The following is a 19836-nucleotide window of genomic DNA, read 5'->3' on the forward strand; positions in this document are numbered from 1 at the left end:
CGCTGACTCCAAATATGTAGTTGGAAAAAGTGTACCACGTCACAATTTTTCACAAATCACATTTGAAAATTTTCACAATATTATAATACTGGGCTAAACTCCAACAATTTTCTATATAGATATCTGCACATAATGAAATTGTAGGACTATACATAGGTGGCGTAGCTGATAACAGGTATTAAGTTGCATTATTTCACAAGTCATATTTCAATATTTTCAGAAAATTATATCCGGCTACATTCCAACAGCACTTGCAAAGAGAATGCGATGTAGTCAGATGTCCATGCAGAGTATCACGTCACGTTGTTTAACAAACATACGTTTCTATTTTCTCAATAGGGAGTTCTTAATGGACAAAAAGTTCATGCAATTTCGGAAAATTGATCAATTTGTTTCACGAGCACATACAGTCAACACCTGATGCCTGTACTTATGCTAAAATTAACATACACCACAGAATAGCACAACATGCATACCTACTTAGGCAAAAAATTTCGTTCCTTTGATTTTCTGGAGTAGGTGGCCTCAGGAACGTCACGCTGCAAGCACGAGCAATAGTCGGCCATCATGTTTTCATTCCATCTCCCCTGATATTGTTGCTCCATGGTTTTTTATGTCTTAGTGGAAGCGTTCGCCCTGTTCTCCACTTACGGCACCAAGATTGGACTGAAATACATCTAAGTGGCTGTGCAGGAAGTGAAGCTTGACACTCATATTTACTCTTAACTTTTGAAACGTCACCAACAAATTTTCAACTAGAACCTCGTAGTTGTGCACCCTGAAGTTTCCAAGAAAGTTTGTAATGACATCAGAAAAGGCACACCATGCATCTTTCTCTGTGCGGTTCATTGTTTGTAAGAATTCTTCATCTTTCATTAGCATCCTTATCTGAGGACCATCAAAAATACCTGGTTTTACTTTCTCATGCATCAATGCAGGAAATTTTGAGCAAATGTATTTAAAGCATGCCCCATTCTTATCCAGAGCTTTTACATACTGCTTCATTAATCCTAACTTAATGTGCAGTGGAGGAAGTAACTTTCTTAGGATCAACAAGCGGCTTGTTCTGGATGTTTTTCACCCCGACTTCAAAGCTTTTCCTGGCAGGCCACAGTCTTCGTACCCAATGTTCATCCCTTGCTCGACTGTCCCACAAACACAAAAAGCATATATATTTCGTGAAACCTGCTTGTTGACCAAGTAACATTGAAATGACCTTGAGAGCTCTGCACACAAGCCAACTGTCATTTGCATGCTTTATCTTTCGAAGCAGTTCTTTCATTGTTTCGTAGCTTTCCTTCAAATGTACGGAGTGGCCAACAGGAATGGATGCTAACTTATTGCCAGTATGCAGCAACACGCACTTCAAACTCCTCTTCGAGCTATCAATAAAAAGCCTCCATTCTTCTGCATTATACGTACATCCCATAGCTTCAATTAGTCCCTTCACATCTGTACAATAGACAAGTTCTTCGTCCCTTTGAAAATATCTTAATAGATGCCTCTCTCTGTCCCGATACATGAAGGTTGTTCCAGACGCTAACATATTTCTTTCCTTTAGTCTACACAGGTCCTGCATACTTTATGAGGTGCCCAGGATTTATTTTGGTCACCCAATTTAATTCCGAAATATGCACTATATGCTTTCCTTACAAAGTCAGTAATATTTGTCCTTTGTTTTGGGGTTAACAATGTTCGAATAACTGATTGAAATAATATTCATTATAATATTTCATGTGCTGCCATCTTGTGACCTATTTACGGACTATGTTGTTTCATTGCTCTAAATATATATCCCTAATATTAGATAATTTTCTATTTTCCTCCGAAACCTGACGTGATATAAAGAAACGGATTTCGGTTTTGGATTTACCACCCTCGAATTACTAAAGAACAACCATCAGCCTCCAGTCAGCAAAATGGACGTAGACCAGTGTTATAGATGGCAGCATGCAAAAAGAACAACGTTTACATTTGATGAGGCATAAAGCAGTTTAGAAAGTGGGTCAGAGATGGCAGCACCCAAGAAAACTTATATAATTGTAAATAGAGAAAAAGGAAAGCGCTGCTGTGGTGAAATAATGATTGTAGATATTAATACTAATTATAATGAAAGAAAGAAATGAACTTAATACAATAACAGGATATAAATAAGGTGGAAAGGGTAATTAATATTCAGTAATAGCATAAGTGATCATTATATAAAAGTAAGGAAGTCGAATAGTAATTACAACTCTGGGTCTATTCCGGTTCCCACGAACTGAGAGTTTCGTGCGGCTTTTGGGTTGTTTTCCCAGGTGTAGCGACATCTCACGGCAGGCACCCAAGCACTTTTGGTAGGCGCATCTATTGCAGCTCCAAGTTAAGGTTAGCGCCGGCCAGGCGGCGATCTTTAACTAACCCCTTTCTCTTTGTTTATTTGGAAGATAGGTATTTACGTCAATTGGTATGCCAAAGAAACGAGGAAAGAGAGGAGGTAGAAAAACAAGAGAATCTATTCTGGCAAGACGAGTAAGGGAAGGAGGAGAAATAATGCAACCTCCAATTATCAATTATGATCCACTGGGTCTTTTGTACGATGTTTCTAAACAAGAACGTGGATACAAGTTGCAGCACATAGATATACATACCGTTCCAGGGAGCGTATACAAAGATATAAAGGGAAGCTCATTTAATGATCCACGGACAAAGAAAAATCCAGACGGCAAAGATACAGAATGTTCCTTAGAAAAATCAAGGAACGAAACAAAAGATGTAAATAAAGAATAAAGAAAGGATGAGGAATAAAGATGTAAATATATAGAAGAAGAAATATCATTAATTATAAGAAGAAGATGCCATATTAATTATAAGAAGAAGAAGCCATAAGAAGAAGATACCATATTAATTATAAGAAGAAGATGCCATATTGATCATAAGAAGAAGAGGCTATAAGAAGAAGAAGCCATATTTGATTACAAGAAGAAGAAGCCCAAAGAAGATTGGTTACAATTAATAAAAAATAAAAAATAGAAGAAAATTACTGTATGAAAAGACTTCAGAAGTTATTTAATATTTGTACATAATTAATCAAGAATATAGTACGAATTGTACCCTCAGTAGTGGGTTAAATTTGTTGTTTCTTTCCATATATTTGTAGCGTTAGTAACACTGATCTGTGCCCAGAGGTATCTCATTGTTTCTACCCTGTGCTAAGCTGGCAGATGCTCACGTGAGAGGACGTGGCAAGAATGACAGCTGCGCCCATTGGCTGAAGGTTGAGTGTGATTGGACGAAATCAACTCGCCCGCTGTTTATCCCTACCCACGTTCGTGGCGGCAGCTCTCTTCAGGTTTTGGACGTTAACGAAGTAAACGCGTCATCTATAGACAAGTCCCTGGCGTCACCCAACCAGAGAATCTGAAGGGAGCTTTCAGACCGAAGTAGCAAGCGACAAGTGACAGATGACGAGTGACAAGCGACACTTTTTACTTGAAAATGAACCTTCAGATATAAATGTAGACTTTCATACAGCAGTGACACTACAAAGTTTCACATGTCGCTTGCGTGTCGCTCTATCCCAGCCCCCATTCACAGCGCGGATTTTGACAAAATGTTGTTTTCCTGCTGGCCGCAGGTTTCTTCTTAGTTAACGCGACAACAGCGGGCTGGGTAGTTAAACATATTAGCTTGTCGCTTCGGTCTGCTGGTCGCGCATGCTCAGTGAAAGATTTTTTTGTACAAAGTGCCTATTCCAGTTTGGAGGTTTGTGGTCCTGTCACTTGTCAGGTGTGAAATCCCTGTGTCGCTTGTCACTTCGGTCTGCGAGCTCCTTAACAGATGTCTCGAAAGTGGCAGTGAGGCGCACAACGGACAGGTCCAATCCGGTTTCGATCGATAGGGACAAATCGATTACTTATATTCGTAGTACATAAACTCTTCCCTCTTCTCGCACAAGTCACAGTGCCAACGGATGAACCAATCACATTCAACCTGAGGAGCAGGAAATAAATAGAACTAAACGTTACGCGGCTAAATTTGAATAGGTGAACTCTTCACCCCCCCCCCCCAATCGGAATCTTGTTTGCCGTAAAGGGCGATGTCGTCAAACTGTGATGAACCTAACAGGATAATTAAAGATGAAATGATAAGAATGTCGACTTGAGACTAACGATAATAAAATACTTGAATTCTTCACGGAATCATGTCAGATAAAGCTCTAACCTTATCTTCAACTGATAACTTTGAGCAGTAAATGGACAATACATGGAAAACAAATCCAGACTTGTTGTTACAAGGAAGTGGCTATTGATGCATACGTCAATCGACGATGTTACGGGGACCCGAACAAGCAAAACCAGAAAATATTTGTGCCCCACTCAATTCATATTATCAGTTAGCAAAGAAATTAATGTAAACATTTTCTTGCTTCTTTCGCAAAGAAAAAAATGATTGAAAATGTAATAAAGAAGTGAAACATACGGAAAAATTACCAATAAGCAAAAACGAACATATTTTTTCAGTTTTGTTTTTAAGGCCACTTTATGCACAGAGAGGCTAATCGGGAGTAGACCTACAGTTTAAAGTGGGATGCGAAACGCTATGTGCCTCCACTGGATATTGAGCGCGGAACCCCTTGATTACAAGGCAACGACGTTACAGCTATAATTTTTCTTTAAAGGAAAGCCCTTTAAGCGATAGTTTCCCCATCATTTTCTTCCCTTTTTCACATGTGTCATATCTATAGTCTATAGTTTCAAATTGGGACAAACTAAAGCATCCATGTCTTACACGGGATTCGAGCCTGGGACCCCGCCAACAAGATCAACCACTACGACATCGGGGAAGCCCCAAATATTTCTGGAAAAAAAATGCAGAAGAAACACAACGTTTTATGCTTTTGACAGAAGGGAAACGGATTACTGACGTCATCTTTAAAGCAGGGTTGTTCAAGGTCCAGGGACCGTTAAATTCTAATGGGTTCTATTGGATTCCTTAACAGGACCGGAACATTTTTTCTCATACAGTTTAAATTCGATCCAGGTTGCGTATTGTTTCATTTCAATACGGAACTTGGACAATATTTAAATTGATCCGGGTAAAGGTCCTTTGACCGTATTTAAATTGATTCGGAATAAAAGGTTTTTGGACCGTATTTAAATTGATTCGGAAAAAAGGTTTCTGGACCGAATTGAAATACTTAACAGATAAAAAGGTTCTTTACGGTCCAGAACCCATTTATGCTTGCTGATTTTTTCTCCTGGACAAGAATTGAATTTGTTCAAAATTACTGGAACACTGCCACTTACATAAAGCCCAGAAAAAGAACATGACCTTTCATTAAACTACGAACCTCTTCTCCCCTTCTTAGTAGCGTATCGAGAAATGAGATATGGGTATACAAGTAGGAAACGTTGAATGCGCCAAGAAGATGCTGACTTGTAGCTAAGAAATTGCTTGGAGAGAATGCAGCCGCATGAGAGCGAAATGCGATGAAACGACTGTGACTCATAATAACATTTAAATGTAATTACATTCCGTGAGTCATTCATAATGAAACCATTAGGATTGCAAAATGAGTTTTCGATTGGTCGTTTTAAGGAGAAGGGAAATTGAAGACGGTGAAATTGTTTCCAGGAGACGCTTAAAAGTTTCGAAGCAGTGCGACAAGAGCTCGTCTTGTCGATGCTTTACGGTAGATACGGGTCGACGTCAGATGTGATCGATTACATTTTTCGTCACGGCCGAGACTTAAAACTTAATGAAAGAAAGATTTATTGTTGGAAGTGATTCACTCGGCCGTCGCCTCAATCTCTTAGAGATTGCGTCGTCATAGATATTCGGGAAACTGGAGCGCAGGTGTGGCAGATTAAATACGTAGATGGCAGGCTATGGACGTTCGCAAATTTCTTGGAAGACGAAAACATTAGGGCAATTGCGCACGCGCAGGATTCTTTCTCGGGGGGGGGGGCAGAGTCACAGAAACTTATTGGTTTGGTTTGAGTTGGTGTTTTAAGTCCACTTTATGCACAGTAAGGCTAATCGGGACTGGACCTACGGTATAAAGTGGGATCCGAATCACAAACTTATTATTAGTATTATTATTATTATCATCATCATCATTATTGATATTATTACTGTTATTATTGTTTGTATTTTTGTTGTTGGTATTATTATTACATTACTACTACTACTACTTATGTTTTTTTTTTTAATTCCATGCATTTGTAATTTCCATATTCTGTATATCTATATACAATTTGCATAACTGTATACTTAACACTAATTCATGTAGGACAAAAAGCTGTTTTTCCTATAATTAGATAATCAGTGTAAAATAGACTGTAAGCTTAAATGTAACACTATTTCAATTAATAATAATAATAGTTGCTGTAACTTACGGTCTGTAAGTCACAGAAAACAATACTTTTTGTTATAAAATATCGCTACAATTTCACTATTCGAATTACATTAACACTTTCTAGAAATCTCAGGGACGGCAAGTGCCCCCCTCCCCCCCTTGCGGGCGCCCATGTGTTAAGGTCTATCCTGATCGCTCTTTAATACAATTCTTTAAGGTGATCTTACACCATGACGAAAACTTCGTCGTCAAGCATGCGTAAGCTTACGGGGTAAATTTGGTCACGATTTTCTCGATATCCAATCGACAGAATATTTTCAAATTTTGCCTGAGCTCTGAGAAAGGATGTTCCTAGAGAACCACTTTTTGAGTTTTCATTAATTGCACCATTGTCCAGAAAATTAATTAATTAATTTCATTCTTGAAATGTATTTTTCACTTTTCTTCACAGCGCAACCCATGGATTATAGTGACGTATTCTGAAAAGTTGACCTGGTTTACCGCTACGATTTTTATTTACTGCTTTTTTATTATGGATTAATTAGATATAATAGAAATAAAGCACCAATATATGTATGCCAGTAAAACAATAAACGAAATCCGACAATTTTTACAGTTACTCACAATGTTGTTCGTACAGATGAAGTGTGAGACGTAAACGAAAGGAAAAATTACAATACGCCTTAGTACATTGGGTATTCTCCCTACATGTAATTATAACACATATGGGGATGTATTTACAACCGCTTGTTCCCCTACAAACTTTATTAATAACGACAAAATCATACTTTTTAGCACAAGCATGCTTTTTCATGTCACATTTCTGATCGTAAAGTTGCAATGAACACAGAAAAACAAATATAAAAATATTACAAAATGAGACAGTTTAATAGCCAGATGCATAACCCTTGGCCTTAATAACTGCTTGGTGTCTACTGTGCATAGAAGCAACCAAAGTCTTGCAGATGTCTGGGCCGATTCCCCTTCACTATAAAGCGACGGCCCTCTTCAGATGTTCCTTTGACTTGCACTCATGTTTGATTGATTGATTTTATTTTACTTCGCGTTTTGTGCCTCTAGGCTAATTTGCGAAAATGAGGATGAGTGAAATGATGAAATTGATGAATGGACATTCACAAACAACCATTCCCGAGCGGGATTCGAACCCGGGACCCCTGGCGTCGCAGCGCGATGTGCTAACCACTCAGCCACAGGGTCCGGCTTGCACTCATGTTTATGAACACGTTTCTTCAAAAATGTCAATAAATGCTGAATCGGATTCAAATCTGAACTTTGAACTAGTAGTTTTTTCAACTGCTTTGGTACATTCAAAATCAACCAGACCCTGTTGAGTTGAGCTGTATGTTTGCTGTCGTTATCCTGCTGGAACGTGAACGCACCCTTTTTTTCTTCAGGATATTATTACAGACATGTTTGTCCACGATTCCACCCATACTTGCATTTTTCCAACTCATGCAGGCCCAGATCATAATGGATCCTCCACATTGGTGGCGATTAGGGGGAGGGGCAGTTGACCTCCTCCAACTTTTTGCTACGTTTTCCACTGCACTATGCTAAACCTTATCTACCAAGGGAAAATAAACTGTCCTTGCCCTCTGGTTTTGGAACCCAATCGCCGCCACTGATCCTCCACCATGTTTTACCGTAATCGTTGTATTGGCAACATTGTCCTGCGTATTTGCCCTCTTCCACACTCTGATCACGCCATCTCATCCGTGCAGGTTTATTTTGGTTTAATCGGACAAGATCACGTTGTCGTAAAACTCCTGATCCTTATGTAAATGCTCTTTAGCAAATCCGACTCTGTCGATACGTTTGCCCTGTGCGAATAACATTGTGAGTAAACTGTATATACACATGAAAAAAGTAGGTTTACTGGTGGGAAACCATGCAACACTGGAGAATATCCTACTGTTGCACGCCCTGGTCGATATAGCAGCGCTGATTGGCCGAACAAATTATTTTGTCAATGGTACGTAAGTTGTGGTAAATAATGTTTCTTTGGCCGCAAAAAATGTTTATGACTCATATCAGTTGTTACGGGCTAATTTAATAAATAACTAATTAACTCAATTAACTCAACTGAACTGAGCTTAGCAACGCAACAACGAAGAATCGCTCGCCTCACCTGCTGGGCGAATTAAACATTACATGAAATATAATACGGTCAGGATAAGTGCCTAACAGTCGGAGTTACCGAGAATAAACCTAGGAGGATATGATTTTAAATACCTGAAATGACGTTACATAATACTACGGTGTTTCTGAATATACACATATATTAAAGCACAGATAAATACACATTACATCTTGCCCTCTTTCACTCGATCTCACATTCATTCTCTCATTCTATGGCATATTGCGACAATATGACAAATACAAAGGTTAGATTAATTACTACTTTGACCATACTCTTGCTATGTCTTGGCTACATTGCCTTTTACAATTTATCGTTTAGGATTTTAAGTATAAAGTGAATAATTGTTCCTTGTGCGAACCCCTTCTATCTTTTCTGAAGGTATAAATATATTCAATGAACTATTGTTTGCTGTTAACATAATCTCTCATCTTTAACATTGATTACTTCCGCCGGAATACCGATGCCTAGGGATGCCATAGCACTGATTTAAGTTAAGCAATGATTTGATTCACGCAGATTCGCGGTAGATAGTCGTCATCTTTCTCACACACGCACATGGTTGGATCTTACCTTCGCTGCATTCCCTCTGACCTGGGTTGGGTGAAAGTGGTCCTACAGTTCTGGAAGGCCTCCACGCTCCAGTGTTGCACTTCACGGTTATCCTGGTTGGCGAAAGTGGATCAGTCGGCAGCTCCATCTGGCATCATCGGATCCTGGCTTCACTCGTTCACTTCGCAGGGACGTCCAGGACGGTACACGTACACTGTCGACTCCATACGACAACTTGCGCAATAATAGGTCAGTTCTTCGCGGTCACTCGTAAGTACAGATACATGACTTGGGCGATGAGACGAACATACGCGATGAGCCATTCGCGGTTTCACATGGATATCAAATGTTATTAACTTTCACTACTTTGGACGTTGTTTCGGACGATTGACACGGGTGGACGTGTCTGGCGTTGTTCTCACATAACCACACGTATGTGCACGGATGCGTTGACGGCGAACGGGAGAACGACCCCCTGGTTCTATTCTGCTCTACTCCATGGCTCTGAAACACTCACTCGAGGAAAAACAAATCCAGACCTCGGGTCCGCTTGCAACTCGCAGCTCGGTCGCGCGTGGCTCACACTCCGATGGCGATTGTAGGCAAACTGTGCAAAACTGTGTCTCGCTATTCCAAATCATCCCTTTTATTCCAGATTTGAACGTGGTGACGCGCTACCCTCTATGATCAGGTGCTTGTTTATTGTTTCTGGTGCTTTGACCGTTGTCCTCCTATCCTGGTCAATGCTCACTCCGGTCCTTAACCCCTGGTAGCAGCCCCTCGCGCAGAGATTAGGCTAACTCTTCCTCCATTGTATTCAGTCACGAAAAGCAAGGACAACTCAGTAGGGTAGCTTCTCCCTTTCAATCCAGCGATGAATCTTTAATAATTCATAACTCCCGTAGTTCTGTTCTGATTAGGCTCAAATCTTGGAATCAGTACTTTCATGATGTGGTCTTCCGCTGGTTGAAATCTCATCCAATTCGGTCCATCGGTTTAGAAGTTGCATTTTTCTTGATATTCCCATAAGAATGCATGTAAATCCGAATTCGGGCGAAAACGGTGGTTGAGCAAGCTAGTGCTGGCTAAGACAGTTCGCTAGACACCTGTATTCGCGACGGATATTAATATTACCAATTGCAATTAATTCCTACTAACGGGCAATTAGATTAATTACTTGTCACTCAATATTTGACCGTTATACAGTCAGTAATTTATATTTCCATAGAATATATTTATTAATTAAAAGCGTATACAAAATGTGGCCCAATTGTAGAATTTGTTTCAGAAAATACATTGAAAGTGCGAGAGTTAAATGCGACGTTGATATTTTTTCAAGGTCGCGTAATATTGATTCGACTCGTCAAGAACAGACCACTCGAGGTAGGGAGAATATAGAGCTTTTTCCTGCTTTAACAAAACCACGACATAGAACATTTGCAGTGAGCCTAGGCTTAATAGTAACCAGGCTTGTACCCACCTCAAAAGTTATTTCATGCTTGTGAAAAACAAGATAAAGTGCTGCCCATTCGAATCCATACAGTTGCATTGTCTGGACAAATTTCTGCTCGATATGATTTTATAGTCCAACTTAAGGTGACACAGCAAATATGAGTTTATTGATTGACTAAATTAGTTTATTTTACGTTGATTTTCTGCCATTTTTGGCTAATCGCGACGATATGATGAAATTAATGAAGGGACACTCACAAAGAACATCCATGCCCTGGTCGGGATTCGAACCAGAGACTCCCTGACGTTGTGGCGCCTTGTGCTACCACAGAGGTCTGCAATGAATGTTAATAATAATAAGAATAAGAATTGTCGTACATTTCTCTCTCTGAAGGTACTAACTATAAATACATACATACAAAGACACACACGCGCATACATATATCCCGTCCTTGGCATGAGTGTCCTTTCATCAATTTCATCTAACCATCAAACATCCCCATCGTCGCGATTAGCCAAACGTGACAGAAATGTAACGTAAAATAACAAAAATACAAGTACAATATATCTACGTAACATCATCTAACGTGTTCATATACTGGTCGACTCACTATATGTCTAACTTTTGTACGTTGAGTCCTAGTAATTATGGGCATTTTCTTTTCATTTCATTAGCCAAAATCCACAGAGAAGTAACGGTTGAAAAGATAAAAATTACAATAATGTTACGTTGAATGTCTTGTGTTTGAAAACAAGTACGATTACAAAGGTGCTGCACAATTTTAAAGCGTGGGTCCTTTCCGATTAGGCTACCTGAGAACAAAGGGACTTTAAACAAGCATCAGCCAAGTTTACAGAATAAAGTTGGTTTGATGGTCAAAATCAGGTGACAATTCGCGATATTTTGTAAAAATGATAATATTCACGTTGATGATAACAATTCAATTCCACATTGCCCATAATTGTGAGTTGCCACTCTATGCAACCTGCTTCTTTTAAAAGTAAAACAGTTCCGTAAAATTATTATATTTTCCATTGAAGGATATGTTATGCTAAGGGGGAAGAGCTGCACATATCCAGGTATGTTTTATATGTGTATTTTGTATTTTTTTGTTATATAGCGTCGCTTGTCTGCCACTTTCAGCTAATCGCGACGGCGGGATGAATATGAAATCCACCAGGAGATAATAACAAACCGGGACTCGAACCCGGAACTTCAGTGACAAGATCGAAAGTTCACAGCTTGACGCGCTCGACACGGGTTCGTATCAGAATTTCAATATCCCTGAAATATGCTCACCAACAATTAAGTAACACCATAACAGCTACGTACCTTTCTCTCAGACTGTAGACACGAAACTAACACTGACACTTCAAGTGAGATGCAAAACGTGGATCTGCAGATTTCCGCCACAAACTGACACTTCCTGACACACGGCGTACATTTTGTTTCTAACCGCGAGAGTAAACACTGCCACACGTGACAGCAAACAGCAGAGTAATCGAACACGCGTGCGCGCCCAGACTACTTGCGCCAGCAGCGAAATGTTAATAGATTAATCGTTCCCAGAGGACGCGCCTGGATTGGACAGCTGTTATCATTTCGGACAGTGTGGCAGTGTTGCCAAGTGGAGGAAAATATATCTAGCCACAGGGTAAATGTTGCGGAACTCGTAATATCCTTTTCAAGCGTCCCTTCATCGGTTTCATCTGATAACCATTCATCCCTATCGTCGCGACTAGCCTGAAGGGGAGAAAGACGACGCCAAAATAAGAAGACTACAAATATGAATACTAGAAGAATATAAGAGTACGTTTATGAAATGTATGCGTTGCAGAGTTATTGCGTATATTTCCCCCGGGAAATTTGATATCTACCTCATAGGAAAGTGCCTGAATTCAACATTATTAAGCGCTAATCAAGATTAATATCCTTCTTAGCTTTAAGCGTGTATAAGTAAGGTTGTTGGAAGGCACGATGATTTGTTAAAATTTACTTCGATCATCGTAACCATCCCACTATCTCGTTTACTATTCTATAAGGGTTGTTTGGACTAGACCTGTGGTTTCGGTGTATGTAGAAACAAGGGAAAAAACTATTGTGTTTATTGATACACCTGTCTCTTGCGCATGTTACATGCACATTGTTACTTGTTAGTCATCTGTTTTATTCACATGTAGACGTTCGACCCTCAAACGTGAATGAGTGCAGAGAGGAATTCCTCCAGATATGCGCAACGGTGTGTGATTCAGTTCATATATGCTGAAGGTGTGCAGCCAGCAGTGATTGTTCGCCGGTTAAATGCGGTTTGCTTTTAACCGACGAACAATCTCTGCTGCTGTGCTGGCTCCACACCTTCAGCAACAGCACACAGGAACTGAATCACACACCGTTGCGCATATCTGGAGGAATCCTTCCCTGCACTCATTCACGTTTGAGGGTCGGACGTCTACCTGTGAATAAAACAGATGACTAACAAGTAACAATGTGCATGTAACATGCGCAAGAGACAAGTGTATCAATAAACACAATAGTTTTTTCCCTTGTTTCTACATACACCGAAACCACAACCCCAGTCCACGTATTGATCAAACAACCCTTATATTCTCCGCTTCGAGGAGCACGATGGGAGATGATTATACGAGGGCTGTCGTCAGATTGAGATTGAATAAAGAATAGGAAAATTAGTGGGTAGAACTGCAATTCCCAGGTATTTGAATTTGAGTTTTGTTTGCACAGTTGGTTTGATTAATTTCGTTTATTTTATTTCACTTTTCTGTCACTTTTGGCTAATCGCGAAGATGAGGATGAAATTCATAAAGGAACACTCACAAAGAACAACCATGCCCAGTCAGAGATTCGAACCCAGGACCTCAGTCGTAGATAGGTAATGGGAACGGACCTACAGTTTATTTTTAATATCCGAGACACTATGTGCCTCCACCATCGATCGAATTCGGAACCATTTCATTACAAGGAAAATCCCAGGTTCGAATCCTGGGTAACACAGAAATGTTTCAATGTGTTCGTCCAATCATCCAATTCAGCAGTAAAAAAAAAGAATAAGTAATTCCTTGCCCCTCCCCCAGTATTGACACTCAATTGTCGCTACTGAACCTCAGCTTTATTTATTCTCATCGTCGCGATTAATCCAAGAGGTAGCGACGTAGAGTAACCCAATTAAATAAAAATGTTCTCGTTCAAAGTTGTACATACAGGGTGTCATAAAATGGCGCCCGGGAACCACAGAAACATATAGAGGACTTCAAAACGTAACATTAAATCGCATCGTTGTGTTGGGTTGCCAACATACAGTCGCCAAAACGGGCTTTTTTGAACGTTCCTATCGCCGAAACGATATATACGAACGACAAAAATATTACTGAGAAAAGTTGTTTGTTTTCGTGTCCTCTATACGTTTCTGTGGTTCCCGGGCGCCATTTTAATGATACCCTATAAATGTTGCTGAATAATTTCTGTGAGGGTATTACTATTGTGCTATGCAAGACACTAATTCAGCCCTCCTGCTTGTAACCACGTTAAAAAACAAACAAAACACTGCTGCACTAACACTATCATGTGGAACGTCAGTGACAACATTTGGTTTCATGAAGTTTACAAGGTCAGTTATTTTTATTAGCTGCATACGTTTTATGTATCTATTTCTGGAACTCGTATGTAAAGATTGAGTGACATTGAAACTTTCCTGCACCATGGTTGGCAACACTGAAGTAGAGGGCGCCTGACCAATGGCACTGATGACGCGAGATGCCTGCCGCCTTTTTTTCCCCTTTCTGCAATGTGATAGCGTTTGGCCTTGCTAGCTCTCATGTGTGGTTAAAGAATTAACAACCTTACCTATAACTGAGGACCGCGTTGGTGAATTCTCTTGGCTGGCAGTGTGTGATATTTGGACGAGGGCTGCACGCTGGGTAATCGATCACTCGCCAAGGCCAGGGACAGCATATGTTTTTGAGAGAACGCAGAGCAGAAAGTCTGTTCCTTCGCAACTACGTCATTCCAGGAAGGAAACTCAGCAAGATTTCGACAAGCAAAGAATCGGGCACAATTACGCAGAAATGTATATCTACGGGTTTTCCTCCAATTATTTTTATGTATTGACTTTGAAATTATTACAAGAGGCAAAAGATTTCAGTAGAGTAGGTTCTCCTCCTCAGATCCGGAGTCAATAAATCTTTAAATGCGCTCTTCGCTTTTGGACGATACGGACAAATGAGACAGGGGGCTTTATTTCAACCTCAGACTTTGGTGTCTGTGGCGTCGTCAGATAATTGTAAAGAAGTGTGCAGGATGATTTTATTTTTGTTGTTTAGCGTTGCTTTTCTGGAACTTCTGGCTAATCGCGACGTCGAGGATGAGGGGATGATGTGATGGAATTGATGAAGGGACATTCACAACGAACACCCATATCCAGGTCAGGATTCGAACTTGGGGCTCCTGGCGTCGTAGCGCGCTATGCGAACCACTTCGTCAAAAAAGTCGGCTGTATACAGCTTGATCGCCTAGAGAAAACCCAGGATGAGAAACCCTGGGGGGGAGGGGGGATTTCCCCCACCAACAATCTTGGCCTCAAAAATCCCCCCTACTAAAAAAATTCCAGGTGGGAGAGTTTTTGTTATAACAAACAAAAGATAAGCAATTACTTTTAATTTCAAATATACTTTACTAAGAATAATATCCAAAAGACACACAAATTAGTGTAGTTGTGAGTATTGAATGCATTCTCTCTCAAGAGATCATTAACAAATATACATCAATAAGCACAAATAAAGTAAAACAAAAATGCAAGAAAATAATAACTATGAAATCTAATTGATGTATATTAACATAAAGCACAAACTGAACAAAAATGTATACATAATAAAACAATTTGAACTATGTCATAATTTATTAACATCTTTAATCAGTTAACAAAGGAATTAGTTAGCTGCTTTGCAATATCTTATATGTATAAAAGTAACAAATTAATTTCCTTTATGTAATTAATAATAATAATAATAATAATATATTTTAATTGAGTAATTTATTTTTACTTTTAATAGCATTACAAATATGTATATCGTATAATTTAGATATGTTTGCTGGGGAGGGGGGTTGTAGATGAAGAACGTTTCCCCCCCACCAGTTTTCAATGATTTCGCACCCTGAGAAAACCCCCGTCGTCTAATTTTCAATCGTAAGAGAGCGGATGGATTGTGGACGATGCAAACAGCTGTTCACCCTGTAATGTTGCCCCTGCGTTTCCGAAATGTGCGGAGTGCACCAACACGTTGTCGTCACCTTTATTTAGTCCCACTGCCAATTGTTTGTGTCATCACAAATGGAAAACCTTGCACAGCGAAAGTAATATTTAACGTTTTTTAACTCTTTTTTTTACAAGGAGGCAAGGTAGAGACAACACGGGGGGAACTCGGACATAATCGAAGAGATGAAACAAATGACTGTGCATTTCCATTTTGATTCGCGAGTTTTTACGTGGTTCTCATCTTGGTCAAGCTGTTATGCAGGCCCGTAGCGAGGGAGCTGAAGAGTAAGGTGTCACGCCAATATATATATATATATATATATATATATATATATATATATATATATATATATATATATATATATATATATATATAAAGATAAGAAAGGCAGAATTTTCACTCTTGTTTACGATTTTGTTTAGTTGAAAACAAGAGAGATTTAAATTCTATTTTTTTTCTGAGATATCAGTCGGGTTTTATAAATATTTTGCAAATTTTAGTTAGAATAATGTGTATATATAAATGCTATTCTTTTCAAACAGTTGAATTATTTAAATTATTTAAACTGTCTCACTACATTGTCAAGGGGAGAATAGAGAGAGAGAGAGAAAGTGAGAGTGTGTGTGTAACTTAAACCTAAATTTGAATTGAAACTACTGCACACATAATTTAAAGTAAATCGTATGTTGAATCTTAAACCCCAGTTCAGCGAGCCCCCAGTCTGCCCCTGTCCCAGAGGGCACATGACTCTGGACAACATTATAACATTACACGTCTTGTAAATGAGAGAAAGGTTAATGAACACACAAACATTCAAGCAAACTGTACAAAACTGTAAAAACGAAATGTATCTAAGTATGTAGTACTGTTTATCCATTTAAAGAAAATAATTCTCCGCTACGGGAACATTGACTGGATCTGAAATGCACAAAAAGCCGCCAAATTCAAATGCCCGAGCACAACTCGGGCTCCCCGCTTAAGGGTTTTTTTGTGCACACTCAAATTTATCACGAGACGTGGCAAAACAGTTTAAGTCCACTTTATACTCGGGTAGACTAATCGTAATTGTGCCTACAGTTTAAATGTAATTCGCACCATTGTGGAGCGTGTCTCCATCAAGAATTATACCCGTGACCCCTTGAATACGAGATGACAGCGTTAAAAACTTCGCCATCTGGGAGACCCCGTCATCGCTTGTCTTATCAACTACTTCAAATCTTCACAATCTGCTGTTATCTTGGATTCAAGGTTATGCGAAGTTCATATTTTCTGAATTGGGGCAGAAACTCATACAGCCACGTAGGAGTGAAGTGTTTTCATCTGTGTGTTGAAATGGCGATGAATATTACTTTACTTATTCGTAGCTACCGTACATAAAAGTGAAACGAGTTCCCTAACCTTCAGGACTCACATTAGAATTAGAATATCCTTCTTACTTTGTTACTTGCCTGGCCCCCCACACTTTACCTCCGCACTCAAGGATCGGTGCATTCCGTACTCGGCTCTGACTTGTCTAGGGGTTATCTTTTGCTGCACGTGGGTTGCAACAAGTCAACATAATTATATAATTAACTACAAGAGACAACGGATAACCTTTACGAAACCTTTTTGATCAGGGGATAAATTACCTTGCCCAGCAACTGTGGAATTAAAAACAGAAATTTTGGATATTTTCTAAAGTTTAATTAACGTAAAATCTAAATATATGCAAGTCGTATCCGAACGTTCATTTATCTAATTATTATCGGGCCAAAACTCTAATTTTGATGTTGGAAATCTCTATTGTTTGTACCTGGATGCTTTACATTTCATGAATTACATCGGGAGGACGCTTGTCACAAGGTAGACTCGCGTTACTCCAAGAAACGTTTTTACAGGCGAGAGGTCTCCCGAGGTGTACATTTCTCAACACTCCACGGTGACAAGGCACTAGGCTGCCCGGCGCACCCTAATTACTTCAAAATAACATCCAGTGCAAACTACCTTTTTACCTGTAAATTGGACACCGAGGCACTAGCTTGCCCGGCAATCCAATCTCTTACAGCATCCGTTGCGGGAGATCTGTCCTCCGATCCGAGCTGACCGAAGCGAAACAGCCTCTCACTTCCACGTCTCAGTTCCAACAGCCGACCTCCCCCACTCTCATCTGGGAGTTTATGTACGTTTGGTTGGCGTCTGTTGCTAACGGCCCTTCTTTCAAAATTTTTAATCTTTAACAGCTAAAACTACCTCCTTTCCTTCAACGTTCGAGACACGAAGAACAGAGAGAGCTACATGGTTTTTATACATGGAATATACGAACCTAAAAATGCATAAAAAATTGAGATACACTTATCACAAATACATATTTTTGTACGCGTAATTAACTGAAAGGAGACTCGTAATTCGGGTGGTGCTGGTTCAAATGACTAGGCCGTAGATCCTATGTGCTTTTCAGTCACGCCGTGTGAATGGTATGATGGTACATTTAACGAAGGTTTCCTCATCTAATTAACCTGTCCATTTCCTTTCAACAATTTAAACAACATTAACAATATTGTCCAATCAACCAAATCTCAGTAATTTGAAAAAGAAATTACATTTTATCGTGGCTGCATATATTGGGTTAAAAGTCAATGAATGAATGAAATGAACAGAATTTCTGATTTCGCTGAATTGCAACGGAAGAACATATTACCGAGATAATTATGATACTACAACAAGACGAAAGTAATGGTGATCGGAAGGAAGCAGAGGAAGTCAAATGTGAGTACCAGAGGAAAGAGAATCGATCAAGTAGACAGCTTTAAATATCTTGGATGCATCATAAGCAGTGATATGAAATGCAGTCAAGAAATGAAAATAAGAATAGCAATGGCGAAGGAGGCCTTCAAGAAAAAGAAAAATATTTTCTGTGGATTTATGAACAAAGAACTAATGAAATGCTTTGGAACTTTTCTAACGGTGGAAGCGGCCCCGGCGCCTACCCAGCGTCGAATAACATGGGTACCTGGGGGAAACCCTGGGGGGTAAAGGCGGTCAGGGGCGTGATGCTGATCACATCACCCCCACTCACGACCGGATCAAGAAAGTGTGGGGCGTTACCCCCACACCCCCTATACGCCTTCATGGCGTGGTGCTATGCACAGGGGAACACTTTACCTTTTTTACCGTTTTTTTACCTTTATATACATAACTAAACATAGAATATACTGACTGCTCTTTTGAAAAGCGCCTTTCAGCTTGTTGTAACTTAAATGTTCTGTATTCATCTTGTCCCCTTCAACGTTGACGTTAGAATTGTTCATTTATATTCTGCTATTTTTGTCTCCAGGATAACATTCAACAATTTATATCACACGACTAAGGCAATGCTTACACAGCGTACATTTTGAAGAGGCAGGCAAAACAACGCTTGATGCTTTCAAATAAGAGACTCTTATCTTCTGGGGTCACATCGCATTCGACATATTCCTTGTTCCTCGGTCGTAAAATCGGCTGTGGATAGCCAGAAATCTGCAAGGACAATTTTATGATGCTTTCGAAATGGCCCATTGGCCGAAGACGTTCTTTCCCACACAGAAGCCGTACGCAGAGGGATCTATGCATCGTGAAACGTTGTTGGAAATTCGATGAAGCAAATAATACCCACTTCAGGCTACGTAACGGTTTTACTGATAGTGACTGTTCTAACAATTCTGTGATTTGTATTTTAGCTTTTCCAAAATTCATAATCGGAATATGCAGTAGGAGCATTTGGTGATTGCACAAATATGAAGTAGAATTAAATATTTTGTGATTGCTTTCTGAAATTTTGGCAATTCGCAAATCCTCAGTCAACTTTAAGTACGATCAGAAATTGGTTATATAATTTTAGGGACTACTGAAGGCAATTTGAGAGTGTGTGATAAATTATTGGGTGGTTCTTTGTTCGCTTGTGAACAGTCACGTAGTAGAATGCGGGCTACGAACAGCTGTTTTTTCTTTTATGAGAGCGCACGGTGCAGAGTTGCTTTATTTTTAATTCCATGGGGGTTCCTTGCGGTGAATGAAAACAGGTGTTACGACGGCAGGAAGAAGCCTATTG

At 39.6% G+C, this 19836-nt stretch overlaps 1 protein-coding gene across 5 annotated transcripts in view; it reads right to left on the reverse strand.

Moving 5' to 3' along the window:
• Nep3 (M13 family metallopeptidase neprilysin 3) overlaps positions 1 to 19836 on the reverse strand; it is a 159815-nt gene that overhangs the window by 102577 nt on the left and 37402 nt on the right. For 2 of the 5 annotated variants that reach the window (XM_083136039.1, XM_083136036.1), the window contains exon 1: positions 11836 to 12015. The exons of the other annotated variants lie outside the window; for them this stretch is intronic. The gene's annotated coding sequence lies outside the window, so the exon portion shown is untranslated. Of the gene's footprint in view, positions 1 to 11835; positions 12016 to 19836 lie in introns of those variants that run through there. 5 annotated transcript variants of the gene reach the window in all.

Source organism: Lepisma saccharinum, chromosome 14 (assembly GCF_977018435.1).
Source record: "Lepisma saccharinum chromosome 14, izLepSacc3.1, whole genome shotgun sequence".
Classification (NCBI taxonomy): Eukaryota; Metazoa; Arthropoda; class Insecta; order Zygentoma; family Lepismatidae; genus Lepisma; species Lepisma saccharinum.